Source organism: Dendrobates tinctorius, unplaced genomic scaffold, assembly GCF_039654945.1.
Source record: "Dendrobates tinctorius isolate UK_male_01 unplaced genomic scaffold, ASM3965494v1 ptg000028l, whole genome shotgun sequence".
NCBI classification, from domain to species: domain Eukaryota; kingdom Metazoa; phylum Chordata; class Amphibia; order Anura; family Dendrobatidae; genus Dendrobates; species Dendrobates tinctorius.
Genome location: NW_027361696.1, coordinates 15,737,240 through 15,749,560, shown reverse-complemented (window position 1 = coordinate 15,749,560; position 12,321 = coordinate 15,737,240). Strand labels below are relative to the sequence as shown.

The 12,321-nt window shown below is 45.7% G+C and overlaps 1 long non-coding RNA gene across 1 annotated transcript in view; it reads left to right on the top strand.

Annotated features, from left to right (window-relative positions):
- Positions 1 to 12,321, top strand: part of LOC141085141 (uncharacterized) — a 126,190-nt gene that overhangs the window by 58,354 nt on the left and 55,515 nt on the right. The window contains exon 3 of the long non-coding RNA XR_012231220.1: positions 2,906 to 3,034. This is a non-coding gene — a long non-coding RNA (uncharacterized lncRNA). The remainder of the gene's footprint in view (positions 1 to 2,905; positions 3,035 to 12,321) is intronic.

Genomic DNA, 12,321 nt, shown 5'->3' with positions numbered 1-12,321 from the left:
AGATGGAAGATGGGGACGACGAGGAGTCCAGACTCCAGACTAGTACAGGGATTCCCTAGCGAGGAGACTTATTTAATTGTTTTCAATGTTGGGACAGCAATTTTTGGGGAGCACTATACTCTGGAGAATGATAGATGGGGCCCACCATACACTGGATCATTCCAAAGGTGGACATCAGACACTGGAGCAGCATTTACAGGGCCCATTATACACTAGAGCATTAGAAATGGGGCCCATTATGTTTGGAGCATTATTTGGGCCCATAAGACAGTGGAGCTTCATCCATGGGGACCAACATATACTGTAGCATTATGTGGAGCTCATCATATACTGTTTCAAACATTATATGGGACCAATGATTCTGTATGGAGAAATAGATGGGCCTCATCATGAGATGTAAAAAGTGAAGTATTTTTCATTGTACTATACCGCTATTTCTCTGCCGTATCGGAGCATGATGAGTTGTGGTATTATGTGTTAAAGGGGCGCTCTTTCGCCCAGGGCACATGAAAACCTGGAGCCAGCCCTACCCCCCCACAACTTTAGCCAAATAACCCCCATTTTTCAGTGCGTAACTTGTATTATGAAGTTAATTAAGGTTGACAAGCTTAAGTAAGAAGAATTGATGCTTTTGGCATTCAAATGGGCACTGTAGGTGTGTTTCCTGTCCTCCTCTCACTGCCGACTTTTATTCCCCATTGACTTACATTGGGTTTCGTGTTTCGGGACGACCCCGACTTTTCCCTATAATCGGCCGATCTTGCTCGACTCGACTTTTGGAAAAGTCGGGTTTCACGAAACGAAACTCGACCATAAAAAAACAAAAGTCGCTCAACTCTAATAACTACTATAATACTGCCCCTATGTACAAGAATACAACTGCTAAAATACTACCCCCAATGGACAAGAATATAACTACTATAATACTGCTCCTATCTATAATAATATAACTACTATAATACTGCTCCTATGTACAAGAATATAACTACTATAATACTGCTCCCTATGTACAAGAATATAACTACTATAATACTGCCCCTATGTACAATAATGTAACTACTATAATACTGCTCCTAGTACAATAATGTAACTACTATAATACTGCTCCTATGTACAATAATGTAACTACTATAATACTACTCCTTTGTAAGAATATAACTACTACACTCCCTGACAGAAGTTATGTCGCTTATCCATGTTATGTAAATAAAAGCTTATAACCAGACGCTAATTTCATCCATTGGTTGTATAAATTTTCCTTTTGAAAGCTGAAACCCTCCGAAATGTGGTTTAGGTTAAGAAAATAAATTGCCATCAATGCAGAAATATTGATCATTTAATGGACACAGAATGGTCAGATTTTGGCGAGACAAAAGTTTTGTCGCCCACAGAAAGTAATGTGATATTCAAACAAAAAATTAACTTAAAATACAAATATATGTTGCATAAAATTGGTGAATGAAGTTGTGGTGCTATTAGAGTCATATTTAATATTTTGTGTGACTTTCATGAGCTTGAAGGACTGCATCCATGCGGTTCAACAATGATTCATACAATTTATTAATGAAGTCATCAGGAATAGCAAAGAATGCAGTCTTACATGCCTCCCAGAGTTCATCTAGATTCTTTGGTTTTGTCTTGCAAGCTTCCTCTTTCAACCTACCCCAAACATGCTCAATGATGTTTGGTGACTGGGCTGGCCAGTCCTTGAGCACCTTGATCTTTTTTGCCTGGAGGAACTTTGTTGTAGAGATGGATGTATGTGATGGAGCGCCATCCAGCTGCAGAATTTGACCCCTTTTATGATTTGGAATATAGCTAATGCGTCTTGATATTTTAGACTATTAATATTGCCTTCCATCTTGCAAATGTTTCGCACACCCCCATACTGAATGTAACCTCAGACTATGATCTTTCCACCACCAAATTTAACTGTTTTCTGGGTGTATTTTGGATCCATACGGGCTCCAGTAGGTCTCCTGCAGTATTTGCGGCAGCTGTGGTGTAATTCTACTCAAGATTCATCAGAGAAGTCCACCTTCTGCCACTTTTCCAGCGTCCATCTGTTTAGCATGTTGTGGGATTTTGCAAATGCCACACAGTTTTTTATTTGCCTTTTGTTTAGTGCTGGCTTCTGGGCACTGATTCGACCATGGAGGCCATTTTGAGACAGAATCCTAAAAACTGTTCTAGTTGACACAGGGACTTGAGGTGACCAGGCCTGTTGGAGCTCTGCTGCAGTAGAAGAGGGGCTTGCTTTGGATTTTCTAACCAACAAATGTTCCTCCTGAGCAGTTGTCTTGTAGGGTCTGCTGGACCTAGGCTTGTCAAACACATCTCAAGTCTCTTCGAATTTTTTTTAATTCTTTGTACTTGATGCTGAGACACCTTAAAGGTGCCAGCCACCTCTCCAGTGGATCTGGTCTTCAGCCTCTTGATCATCCAGGCTTTGGTCGCAGGGTGGATTTTTGACATGTTGTCCGAGCTCAACTTGCATCTCAAGTGAAGGTCTGGGGTGCTGGGTTTCTTTTTATACACACCCACTAATGAACCGATCATTTACTGAGCACAGGTGAGGATGTAAACTAGGATTGGGTGCATTATATGACCAGGCGACAAAACTTTTGTCTTGCCAAAATCTGACTATTCTGTATCCATTAAATGATCAATAATTCTGCATTGATGCCAATTTATTTTCTTAACCTAAACCACATTTCGGAGGGTTTCAGATTTCAAAAGAATAATTTATACAACCATTGGATGAATTTAACATCAGGTTATAAGCTTTTATTTACCAAACATGCATAAGCGTCATAACTTCTGTCAGGGAGTGTATAATACTGCTTCTATACACACGGGCACACTAAGTATGTTTTTGTATGTGTCGTCATTCTTGTATGTTTAGGACTCATAGAAGAAGACGATCAGTTTTGTGCTTATTTCGTGCAGGATTGGTTCTTTCTTGGGAAAGGTTCAGCCACTCAAAATCCATTAAGTAAAGTACCGGCTGCTTCAAACACTCGGAACTCTGCAGGTTGAGTAGATATTTTTCGATGTGGCATGCTATGTACAGGCGGTCACCGTATATAGCACCATAATTTAATATTTTATTTAACAATGTTTATTTCATTTTGTAGAATTTTGATTATTGGTGCTTGTTATAGTAACAGCTCTTGGAGATCAGCAACTAAATGTCATTGAAAAGTGTTCTTAATAAATATTTTTATCTTTTAAATTTTAAAAACTACAAAAAAGAAAAATGGGCCAATGCAAAAGATTGCACATCCTTCATGGTCAGTACCTTGTAGCGCCCCCTTTTGCATAGCTTGCAATGCTTTTTGTAGCCAGACAGTAGTCTTTCAATTCTTGTTGGATGGATATTCCTCCATTCTTCCTAGGAGAATTTCTGCAGTTCTGTGAGATTTCTGGGTCGTCTTGTTTCCTCTGCTATTTTGAGGTCTTGTCACAGATTTTCAATGATCAGATCATTGGACTGTGAGGGCCATTGTAAAACTTTCAGCTTGTGCCTTCTGAGGTCATCTACTGTGGATTGTGGCATGTGTTTAGGATCATTATCCATTTGCAGAAGCCATCCTCATCCTCTTTTCACCTTCAGTTTCTTTACAGATGGTGTTATGTTTGCATCAAGAATTTGTTGAAATTTCATTGAATCCATTCTTCCCTCTACCCATGAAATGTTCCCCGTACCATTGGCTGCAACACAACCCCAAAGCATGATTGATCCACCCCCATGCTTAATGGTTGGTGAGATGTTCTTTTCCTGAATTCTGTGCCCTTTTTCCTCCACATATACCTGTGATCATTGTGGCCACAGACTTACGGTATATTTTATCCTCATCGGTCCACAGGACTTGTTTCCAAAATGCATTTGGTTTGTTTATTTTGTATACTTATGATGAATTTTATGGTGAGGATGCTTTCTTCTGATGACTCCTCCATGAAGGCCATATTTGTGCAGGTGAAAAATGAGGATGAGTGAACTCATGGAGATCAACATCCAACACTGCGGAGACACCATCACATGTTTCTCAACGCAGTGATTCAAGAGCAATGCCCCCCTCCCTTATGGGAAATATGTAAAAATATGCAAAACACAAGCCGCGGAGACACCATCACATGTTTCTCAACGCAAGCAATGACTAGCCAGGTCTTTCCCCGGGAAGGAACAACCACGGGAAGGGCAGTCTCCAATGAAGGAAACCACCTATGCCAAAACATGGCATCCATCCACAGACAGCTGTTTCGGGGTATTGCCCCTCATCAGTGTGGAGTAGGAAACTGGCCAGTAAGAGCAATGCCTAGTAGAAGACTGTGAAAAATGAGGATGAATGAACTCATGGAGATCAACATTTGCAATATTTGTGCAGGTGTCTCCAGAGTCTGATAAATCTTTCTGAAGGTCTTTTACAGTAAAGAGGGGATACTGATTTGCCTCTCTAACAATCCTACAAGCAGCTCTCTGACATTTTGCTTAGTCTTCCAGATCTTATCTTGACCTCCACTGCTCCTGGTAACTGACATTTCTTAATAACATTTTGAACTGAGGAAAGGACAACTTGTAAAAGCTTTGCTTTCTTCTTATAGTCTTCTGCTTTGTGGCCGCCACCATTTTTATTTACAGAGTGCTCAGTAACTGCTTAGAAGATCCCATGGCTGCTGGTTTTTGGCACAAGGTTAGAGGAGGATGGGTTTTTATAAATCAGGAAAGTTGGCATCACACTGACTTTCCTAACGATAATCAACAAGCCATAACTCTAGCAGGCTAAGGCTGGTTTCACATTAGCGCTTTTGTGCGCAGCGCACCGTGCGCATGCGCACTGCGCACCTATATTTAACATGGCGTGCGCATGGTCTTGCCCACACTTGCGTTTTCGTGCGCATGCGTTTTTTTTGTCTTTCGCGCCAGGCGCACCAGACACAACATGTTGCATTTTTTGGTGCGCCCTGTCTCGGCAAGAAAACGCATGCGCACGCTTGCGCAAAAACAACACATTGAAGTCTATGGGAACGCATGCATGCGCATGGTCTTGTGCACGCTTGCGTTTTTTTGTGCATGCGTTTTTGAGGTAAACAAGTCTGGAATGTGGTCTAGACAATGGAAAAAATGTTACACCTAAAAACGCATGCGCATAAAAACGCAAACACATGCAAAAACGCATGTAAAACGCAAGCAATGCTGCATTTTTTGACGCATCAGCGTACGCATGACGCCAAAAAATGTGCGTTTGTTTTGCGTTTTTCATGCACACGATGCGCTGCGCAAAAAAACGCTAATGTGAAACTAGCCTAATTAAGGTCTGAACCTTGGTCACAGTTATCTGAGCACACAAATCTCCAGGGATGCACAAACTTTTGAATTCACCCCATTTTCCTCTTAGTATAATTTTTTTTACATTTTAAAAATTACAATGTATATATTTTACCTAAAATACAAAGGAAATGTGTCATCTGTGACTTTAGGCCTTTTAGAGATCATTTCCTCTTCAACTTGCTGAACTGTTCACAATAGCAGTAATTCTGACCGGGGGTGCGCAGACTTACATGCCACTGTAGGAACTCCTGGTGGAGTGTAGCTGAGCTTACAGTCTTCCACGGAGCGGCTGGAGAGGCGACACATTAATCTATCAGGCATGATGTCAGCCATGGCCGCCTTCGCTCTCCCCAGCGAGCCATTAAAAGGGTTCACAACCTTCAAAGTGTCTTCCATTTCTGGGGTCAAAACAACAACAATGCGGACATTTAACAGGCGACGACGGCAGATTATTTTTAGCCGGGGAGATAAAGAGGCAATGGAGGAAATAACCTTTACCGTAATGTTTTGCCAAGAAAACTGTGTTCAGCGAGATTGATAGATGGAGATGATCTATTAACAAGGTTTTATGAAGACGCCGAGAGGAAGTGATTAACCAAATTCACTGGCTTCGTATTAAAGCCTCTTCAACGTGCCACACCGCCATCACAGGCGGCTAATAAAAGGACTAATCTGCACCGATCATTAATGTAATTAAAGAGAGAGTGTCTCCTGGTGGCTCATTATAGGAGGTCGTTAATGTAACGGACCCCGCAATCTAACACCCCCAGACATTGACCCTCAGGTGTCCTCCATCACTGGCACCCCGTCATCCGGGATTATCTAATATTATGTATTATCAGAGAGCTTTAAAGGGATTGTGCCCTATTGGCGCGTGTGTGGTACTAGAGGAAAGTGGAGTATGAGGGTGAGGTGACCAAGGTGGAGGGATCGCACTACTCTTTGGCACGCACAGGCTTGATATGAGAGGCCCATTGTCCTCCTACTGGATTGACCACAGCTCGACCACCAGATCCAAAGTCATCCATGGACGCACAAAGCAGGATCCATTGCAAACACAAGGGGGTGCCATCATTGGGATAATGATGGAAATCAGCGCTGTGTCCTACATCATTACTGTCAGCACGATGATGGCCCAGGATTCAGAATAAAGCCAAATGGCAACTTGATGGCTGCACTGTCACCACGACTGTGGTTGTGCAAGAAACCAAGCTGGATTCAGATGCAAAAATGAAGTTGGACTGGTGTGGACCGCCAGGTTGTGATATCATCATGCAGGGCATGACATTGACATCCCCGTCCTTTTTCTGACGACCAGTCTCCCTGTAGGCGGAAGAAGGATTGATATTTGCTAGTTATTGCTGTTATATTTTGTGGTGTGGTGCTTCACTCACAAGGTGCAATTATAACAAATCTTCAGCTGTGAGCCGAAGTGGGCAGCAGCTGGTGGATGCCGCGATCTCATGTCCTTACATCATAAATGCAGCAGATAAATTCCTACAGTCTGGACACAACGTTGGCACGCATCCCTGGACTCTGCCGACACCATTTCTTGCAGACTGAGATCCTTCAAGAGAAGATTTGTGCGGAAAGAAAACTGCAAAGAATCCAATCTGTGCTGTAAAGACAGATTAGTAGAAAAGAGGCGCACGTCAGAGGCATCTCCTCCAACCCTTTACAGATGAATACATGCAGCGCCACCAATTCTCCATCCATCCCGCCTCGTAGCCCTGAGCTGCTCCCCGAGGAACTAGCCGGATCCATAATCCTGGTCATACAATGTACATTACACAGCATCCATCACAGCAGAGCTGGGGGCCGGCGTCATACTGCAGGGGGTATGTTACATATCGGGGTCTACATAACAAGCAGAAAGTGTTCATGAGCCCCGGATGGGACGACTGCTACACTGTGTCCTGTGGATATTAAGATTCTCTTTAATCTGGAATTCTCCCGCCACCAGGGTCCAAATCTGCTGCGTATGACTTTAAAATGGTATTTATAGCAACGGTGCGTCCACAGAGAGGCTGCAGCATCTCACCCGCATCATCTCACCTGTGTCATCTCACCCGCATCATATCACCCGCATCATCTCACCCGCATCATCTCACCCGTGTCATCTCACCCGCGTCATCTCACCCACGTCATCTCACCCGCGTCCTCTCACCCGCATCCTCTCACCCGCATCCTCTCACTCGCATCCTCTCACTCGCATCCTCTCACTAGCATCCTCTCACCCGCATCATCTCACCCGCATCATCTCACCCGCATCCTCTCACCTGCGTCATCTCACTTGTGTCCTCTCACCCGCATCCTCTCACCCGCATCATCTCACTCACATCCTCTCACCTGCGTCATCTCACTGGCGTCATCTCTCCCATGTCATCTCACCCGTGTCATCTCACACCCATCATCTCAGCTGCATCATCTCACCCATCCTCACTTTCTGTTACATTGTACATAATCCCGATCCCTGTTACTTTCTGTGTTTGCGTCTCACGTTATGTGACGAGTTGTCCTGACTCCTGAGCGTCTTTTCTTCTTCCTTATTTCTGTTAATTAAAAATGTGACTCTCAAGACAAATTAGAAATAAAAACTTTTTAGTGGAAATTTAATTTATTAACCTGTTAAAACTGTGGATGTGGGAAGTCAGATAATCTACAGGATGATAGCAGAACCATCAGTAATTACTGCGGGATACACACGGCCGCGATACAGCCCAAATATGAGGGTCCATATCATGTCCCCAAACCCACCCCTGCCTTTCGCCCATCCAATTCGTTTTACTGATCTAAGCATAACATGCCTCTGCAGCCTGTGATGAGATGGTTCAGCATTACATTAATGTTCCTTCTTCACAGCACAGTCATAGTGCTTGTCTACAGTCAGTGCTATAAAAGCTTATAAAGCTCAGATTACGGTAAGTTCAAAACATAAGTGTATACAGGGAGCTCTCTCTAGCGGTGGCTGCAGACAGGAACTTATCATGTATCTCTGTATACAGGGAGCTCCCCCTAGTGGTGGCGGCAGAGAGAATCTTATCATGTATCTCTGTATACAAGGAGCTCCCCTTAGTGGTGGCTGCAGACAGGATCTTATTATGCATCTCTGTATACAGGGAGTTCACCCTAGCAGTGGCTGCAGACAGGATCTTATCATGTATCTCTGTATACAGCAGGGTCGATATCAGGGCAATACTGCCCTGACTGGCATATGGGGCCCAGTCAGCAGAGGGGGCCTGCATTGGGCCCTGTCTCTTCTGCTCCGGGCCCCAGAGGCAGGATTCTGCCGCCGTCGGTGCAGTAACTGAACCTGCGTCCGAGAAGCAGGTTCAGTTGCTCTATTGCCGTGCGGGCCCGCCTGGCAATAGTTAAAGCCACCAGCCAATTGGAGGCTGGTGGAGACACAGAGGCAGGATGGGAGACATGGGGCAGAATGGGAGACACGGGGGCAGAATGGGAGACACGGGGCGGAATGGAGACACGGGGGCAGAATGGAGACATGGGGTAGAATGGAGACACGGGGGCAGGATGGAAGACGTGGGCAGAATGGAGACAAGGGGCAAAATGGAGACACAGAGGCAGGATGCGAGATATGGGGGCAGGATGGAGACACGGGGGCAGGATGGGAGACACAAGAGCAGAATGGAGACAGGGGGCAGAATGGAGACAAGGGGCAGAATGGAGATACGGAGGAGGATAGGAGACAAGGGGCAGGATGGAGACACAGGGGGAAGCATTGGAGACACAGGGGGAAGAATAGAGACATGGGGCAGGATGGATACAGATGGGGCAGGAATATGGTGCAGGATGGAGACAGATGGTGCAGGATCATGGGACAGGATGGAGACAGATGGGGCAGGATCATGGGCAGGATGGAGACACATGGTGCAGGATCATGGTGCAGGATGGAGACAGATGGTGCAGGATGGATACAATGTGGTCAGATGGGGCAGGATCATAGGGCAGATTGGGCAGGATCATGGGACAGATGGGGCAGGATCATGGGGCAGGATGGGGAGATCATATGGGGCAGGATGGGACATCACATGGGGGCAGAATGGATACTCATGAGGGCAGAATGGGAGAACATATGGGGCCAGGATGGGAGAACATATGGCTATAACCAAGAATGAGACACACGGGGGCCAGGATGGGGGATATTATTACCATAGGGACTAATTAAGGGATATTATTACTGCAGTGATGTATTTATTTAATTTTTTGAGAATACTGTTTTAAATGGGGAGGTGGTCCTGTTACTGTGCAGAGCGACACTGTCACCTTTTTTTCTTCATCTGGTGTAGTTTAGAATTTGTGAAACAAATAAGTAATGTGTTCTGAAAGCGGTGCTCTAAATAACTATTATTTCCTGCGGAGATGAGCCCTGTCTGGAAGAAGTGACAGTGGTCTGTGCTGGATGAAGATGAAAAGCGAAGATGAAGGACTTCTCCTAGAGACGTCACTGGTGAGTCAGTGTGTTACCTGTATACTGTAACGCTCTCATCCAGATAGGATGACATGAGCGAGGATTGTGGCCCCAATGTGCCATAAACCAGGCTACCCTGGAGGGGTGTGACTAAGCAGCTACCTTGGTGTTCACTAGAGTCTCTGATGGTGAGGTTAGACTTGTGCGGCAGGTAGCTGCCAGGTACCACTCATGGGCGGTGTCTGGCTGTAGCAGCTGATCCCACTGGGGATGGAACGCTAATGATAGGTGCAGACAAGTGCAGACGGTCAAGACTGGAAGTCTGGCTGGCACTCTGGCAGGCGGGTACAGCTGGCACTCTGGCAGGCAGGCGAGTGTGGCTGGCACTCTGGCAGGCAGGCGGGCATGGCTGGCACTCTGGCAGGCAGGCAGATGCGCACAGCTGGCACTCTGGTAGGCAGGCGGGCATGACTGACACTCTGGCAGGCGGGCATGGCTGACACTCTGGTAGGCAGGTGGGCAGGATAAGGGAACAGGTAGGAACCAGTTCATACTGGAAGGACCAAAACCTTAGGATGTGGGACGGGAGCAGAGCAGAACCGCAAGGTGTGGAATAGGAGCAGAGCAGTACCGCAAGGTGCAGAACGAGAACGGAGCAGAACCGCAACGTGCGGTACAGGAGCGGGGCAGAACGGCAAGGTGTGAAATGGGAGCAGAGCAGACCTGCAGGTTGCAAAGCCGGGAGCAGAGCAGAGCCGCAGGGTGCGGAGCGGAAATCAGAGCAGAGCCGCAGGGTGCAGAGCGGAGAGCAGAGCTCCAGGGTGCAGGGCGGAGAGCAGAGCAGAGCTCCAGGGTGTGGAGCGAAGAGCAGAGCGGAGCCCCAGGGTGCGGAGCAGAGAGCAGAGCCGCAGGGTTCAGAGCAAAGCTGCAGGGTGTGGAGCAAAGAGCAGAACAGAAGGAGTAGACACAAGACTACATACAGCTGAGTAGGGAAGGAAGCAGACAAGGACACAAACAGGTGCAAGAAATGGACTAGCTACAGACAAAGAGGGACACGGGAACAAGTACAGGACAAAGGATGCAGGCCTGGGCATGCAGCCCCCAGGGAGGCAGAACACAAGACACACAGAGCACAGAAACAGGTCTGGGTATGCTGCCCCCAGAGAGGTGGAACACAAGACACTCAGAGCACAGAAGCAGGTCTGGGTATGCAGCCCCCAGAGAGATGAAAAACAGGACAGGACCTGGCAACTCAGCAACAAAGTAAAGACTGACAGAGTTTGTTACTCAGGCCTCTCCCTATGGGTGGAGATGCCTTAAGTACCCAATGCCTCTTGGCAATAGGCTGGGGTCAAATCAGGGGCGTGCACATGGTCTCTCTAAGACTCAGGAAGTGCCGGCGCCGCCGCCCTAAGCATACAGCCAGGAAGTATGCAGCAAGCATGCAGCAAGGACATGAGGCCCACAGCATGGAGCAGGCAGAGTACAGAACTCACAGCATGGTCCGGAGTTGTGAGTAAGATGGGAGATGGGAAGCAATGCAGTGATGCCGGCAGGGATGTTACATATACTGACACTATACACTGTATACTATATACAGCGGTCCTGTGTACAATGTCACCAGTAATCTCTGTATTACCTTTACACTATACACTATATACAGAGCTCCTGTGTATAATGTCACCGATGATCACTGTATTACCTGTACACTGACACTATATACAGAGCTCCTGTGTGTAATGTCACCAGTGATCACTGTATTACCTGTACACTGACACTGCATACTAAGTACAGATCTCCTGTGTATAATGGCACTTATGGTGATATTAATATTGTTTTTTTTTATTACTGATCAGTATTGTAGTATTCTGTCACTATCTAGTGGTAATATGTTGTCCAGCCATGGTGTGGCGTTATTTGTTCCTTGCATATGCTATTGTTTGGTCACTATGTGGTGGTAATATGTGGTCTGGTCATGGTGTGGTGGTATTTCTTCCTTGTATGTGGTATTATTGGTCACCATGTGGTGGTAATATGTGGTCTGGACATGATGCGGTGGTATGTGTCCCTTGTTATTTGATATTATTCGGTCACTTTGGTGATAATATGTGGTCTGACCATGGTGTTTGTTCCTTGTATGTGGTATTATAGGTCTCTATGTGGTAGTAATATGGTGTCTGGTCATGGTGTGTTGGTATTTGTCCCTTGTATGTGATATTATGGGTCATTTTAAAAATTGAAAAAAAAAATATATACATAATTTGTATTGCATATTTTAACAAATGTTTAATAGGTTAGAGTAGAGTAGGGCCTGGCCAAAAGAGTCTACTTTGTTGTGGTGGCAGGTTAAAAAAAATCTTTTGGCCAAAACAAAAGCTGCTGGCTAAATGTGTAATCTGGTAAAGGTAACTGTTAATGTGTGATTGATGAGAAGTGGAGTTTTTCCAAGAGATAGCAGTGGGACTGTGGACAGTTCGAGGGGTGGAGGTGGGGCTGGAGTGGAGCCTGGGCAGAGTCTCAAGGGGGCACCGAAAATTTTGACAGTATGGCGCCCCAAAAT